The following is a 4,809-nucleotide window of genomic DNA, read 5'->3' as shown; positions in this document are numbered from 1 at the left end:
TATTGTTAAGGTGAGGTTGGCAGAATACCATAGGCCAGTCTTAAGGCCTGTACACACAATCAGAAAATCGTATGGAAAATACAGCTTTCGAAGAGATCGTGCGATAATCTGATCGTTAGTACACAGCTTTTAAGAGCTGATCACTACAGTTCATCATAGTTACATAGTAGGTGAGGTTGAAAAAAGACACAAGTCCATCAAGTCCAACCTGTGTGTGATTATATGTCAGTATTAAATTGTATATCCCTGTATGCTGTGCCCGTTCAGGTGCTTATCTAATAGTTTTTTAAACTATCGATGCTCCCTGCTGAAACCACTGCCTGTTGGAGGGAATTTCCACATCCTTGCCGCTTTTACAGTAAAGAACCCTTTGCACAGTCTAACTTTAGTAAATTCTTCATTTTCTATATGAGATTAGCATGCCTTTGGACAATCATCATCCAAAAAATTGACAATGATCATCATAATCTCATTGGGCCAGATTCACGTAGATCAGCGGATCTTTAGATCCGCTCGATCTACCTGATTTAAGATCCGCTCCCGCAAGTTTGCGAGGCAAGTGGGTTATTCACAAACCACTTACCTCCAAACTTGCGGCGGCGGATCGTAAAACCCCCGGCGGAATTCAAATTCCGCGGCTAGGGGGAGTGTACTATTTAAATCAGGCGTGTTCCCGCTCCGATTTAAATGCGCATGCGCCGTTCGCGAAATTTCCCGGCGTGCATTGCTCCCACTGACGTCGCTAGGACGTCAGTGGTTTCGACGCTTACGTAAACGACGTCCATCCGTATTCGAGAACGACTTATGCAAACGACGTTAAAAAATTCAAATTCGACGTGGGAACGCCGGCTATACTTAACATTGGCTGCGCGTCATAGAAGCAGGGGTAAGTATACGCCGGGAAAGTATACGCTACGGAAACGACGTAAGAACACTGCGTCGGGTCTGCATACGTTTGTGAATTTGCGTATCTCGCTGATTTACATATTATTCAACGTAAAACCGGCGCCATTTTCAAATTGAAAATAAGATCCGACAGTGTAACACAGTGTAACACTGTCGGATCTTAGCCATATCTATGCGTAACTGATTCTATGAATCAGACGCATAGATAGGACCAGTGTAAGTCAGAGATACAACGGTGTATCTGGAGATACACCGTCGTATCTCTTTGTGAATCTGGCCCATTGTGTGTATCGGGCATTACAGAGTCTGATATATACGCAAACAATTTAACCAAATTGAAGAATTTATTCAATAACTGTATTTGTTACAACTGAACACCAGACATACATTTAAATACAGAAAACTGGAGGTAATGAGACAAAGAGATGTCTCCTGAAAGCAATCAGGGGGAGGGTCAACCACAGTATGAATTTACAAAATGTAGCTTTATTGATGAAATACACAATATACATTTATAAGTCCAGCCGAGGTTGCGCAATGACCCCTCAGGTAGACCGCGTTCCTCCAATGTACCCAACTTAATTATAAAAGATACACTGTAGTAATTGACAACGTTGTTATTTCAAAAACAAATCGACTAAAGGGATGCATACCTTTCTCTTCTCTACATGAACCCCACGTTAAAATATTTGTACAAGCCCTTTTTATGGACACAAAATATCAATAACTGGGAGTCGCTAAACAGTAGGGAAAGCTCTACATTGTGCAGGACAATTCATCAAGTAGCACCACTTCTTATTCCTTCTGTCACAATCTACCTCGGCCACCAGATGGCGCTAGCGGCGCATCGGCTTGTGGGGGGCGCGCGCAATCGCGGCAATGGCGCTCGTGCTCGCGCGTTCCCGGTGCGGGCGCGCGCATCGGCGGTAACGGCGCGCGGGCACGTGCAGGCGTCAATCTGGTGCCAAAACGGGGTATTTAGAGTGTCCTGTGTCACTGGCCTCTTGCTGTCCGGTCTACAGCGTTTCCTGAGACTACCTGTATTCGTTACCCCTGCCTGATCCAGTTCCTGATCTCCGGCTTGTTCCTGTTGTTCCTGTCTGCCGCCTGCCCTGACCTTGGCTTGTTCTGACCATCCCTTTGCCTTATCCCTGGTACTACGCTGTCCGCCTGTTGCCGACCCGGCTTGACGACCACTCTACCACCTGGGCTTTGCCTGTGCCCGATCGGCTGATCCTGCACCTCACTGTCTTCTGGGACTCTTCTCGGTCTTCTGGGACTATTTGCTGCCTGATTCTCTGAACACCTGCTCTTCCGGCTGTTGTCCACTACTCCAGTGCTGCTGCATCCGGTCTGCACCTACAACCCAGTACCTGCCTTTCAGAGACTTCCTCAGACTCCGCAGAGGCTTCATCCAGCCCAGCATCAGCGTCCCTCCTGGCGCTCGTGCGACTCTGCACTCCCGTTCCCCCTGTCCACTCTACCAGGGGTCCCGGCATCAAAGGAGTAACAGCTGCCACTTCCTGCACGTCGGGCTCATCCTCAAGGTACGTGACACCTTCCCGGGAGATGGGATCCATATATATGGAGCTGCAGGGTCTGTGTGCTTAGTGTTTTTTAAATGACAATGTTGACAATTACTACAGTGTATCTTTTATATTTGAGTAGGGTACATTAGAGGAACGCGGTCCACCTGAGGGTTCATTGCGCCACCTCGGCTGGTTTAAATGTATATTGTGTATTTCATCAATAAAGCAACATTTTTTTACCGCGGTTGACTCTCCCCCTGATTGCTTTCAGGAGCCATTTCTTTGTCCCATTACCTCCAGTTTTCTGTATAGTATTTTTCTACTGGGGAGGTATCCTGTCTGCAAGTGTGGATTCAAGGATTTTTTAATATTGTTCACTATACATTTAAATACACAGATGAATTACATTCAAAGGAGCTGCTTTTCTATCTATTCAGTCCTGAGATTTACAAAGACCTGCAACACAGCACAGCCAAGAGAATGACACCACTTTCTCTATTAAAATATTGGAATGTAGCATAGAAATTAATTGCTCAAAAATGGATGTCCCCTAACCCTCCCGCTGTTGGGGATTGGAAGAACCAAGTAAAAATTGTAATCTCCTGAGAAAAATTTGCATATCAGCATAGAAATTGTATTAAAAAATGTAAAACGTTATGGAATCCCTGGCTAACAATAGCTGGTTTTGCTTCATTCACTTTGATTGAAGATGGATTGCTCTCATTATGATTGAAGGATTTCTACCCTAGAAATATAGTTTTAATATCAATAAACTAAGGCAGCTATAATTTGCTTAATATGTTTACAAAATAAATGGATTCAGGTCAATTTGTGATGGTTTTGTTTTACTTTTTACTGTTCTGGTATTTAGACATGTTCATGCAGTCTTTACTCCTATTTAGAATAACACTGAAACTTTGTAGACAATGCAAGCAAAAATGGTGGCAAGAATAATTCTGTTTTACAATTTAAGCTAAAGTAAGCCGTTGGTAACTGTATGCTTATGGGACATCAATAACCAGGACCGGACTAGCCTTCCGGGATATCGGGAAATTTCCCGGTAGGCCACCTGCCCTGGGGCCACTTTGGACTGGAGGTGCAGCGGCGCCCAGGGCCGATCCAAATGCAGAGTCCTCCTCTCCCTCCGTTTGTGTAATCACAAACAGCGGGTGTCCCCCGCTGTGTCATGCAGCTGTACTCTGAACTGTTCGGCGGGCGTCCACTGTAACAAAGCCCCGCCTCCTCATCTGTGATAGATGGAACACTGATTCAATTTCCCAGCATTGTATCAGTGTTCAGTTGACGTCTGTCACGGACAAGGAGGCGGGGCTTTGTTACAGTGGACTGCCGCCAGTTTAGAGTGCAGCTGCATGACACAGCAGGAGACACCTGCTGTTTGTGAAGCACAGTGAGGATACAGACAGTGAGGATACAGATAGGCACTGATGAGGATGCAACGAGGCTGCAGATGGGCACAGTGAAGCTGCGTTGTTGGCACAGTGAGGCTGCAGATGGGCACTGATGATATAGATTGGCACAGTGAGACTGTTAAACTCAGCGCTGCTCCTATGAATTACTATATATATATATATATATATATATATATATATATATATATATATATATATATATATATATATATATATATATAATCTATATCTATTAGCTGATGGTAAGGTTACACTCGGGACATGTACACTCAAGTCACTGCCATAGTAACACAGCACCACTCACCCAGCCCCTCCACGGCCGGCCATTGAATTCCCAACTGCAGGTAGATGGGGCATGGGCATCGGGGGGGGGGGGGCAGAAACTTGAAGAGTGTCAACTGAGCCATGAAGAGGGAGGAGCTGAAGGAGGTCTTTGCTGTGTGAGGAGACCCCATCTTGTGATGTCAGGATAGGTGTCACTGGAGGCACGTGGGGAGTCGACAAGTGAGTGCCACTGATGACTCATCCCATCTCCACCCAACACTGCCACTGAATCCCATCCCCACCACCACTGCAACTGACTCCATCACCCATTTCCCAAGCACTGCCACTGAACCCATCCCCCAGCGCGGCCACGGATTCATACCTGCACCAGCACTGCCACTCATCCCATTCCCTCAGCACTGCCACTAATCATACCCCCCCAGCACTGCCACTGAACCGATCCCCCAACCAGCACTGCCACTCATCCCATTCCCCCCAGCACTGCCACTGATCCTACCCCCCTACCAGCATTGGCACTCATCCCATTCCCCTAACCACTGCCAATGATCCCATCCCCCTACCAGCACTGCCACTCATCCCATTCCCCCCTCCAGCACTGCCACTTATCCCATTCACCACCACCCCCACTGCCACAGTTTTCAACAGGACACTTATGCTGT

Source organism: Rana temporaria, chromosome 4 (assembly GCF_905171775.1).
Source record: "Rana temporaria chromosome 4, aRanTem1.1, whole genome shotgun sequence".
NCBI lineage: Eukaryota > Metazoa > Chordata > Amphibia > Anura > Ranidae > Rana > Rana temporaria.
Note: the sequence above shows the minus strand (reverse complement) of the source record.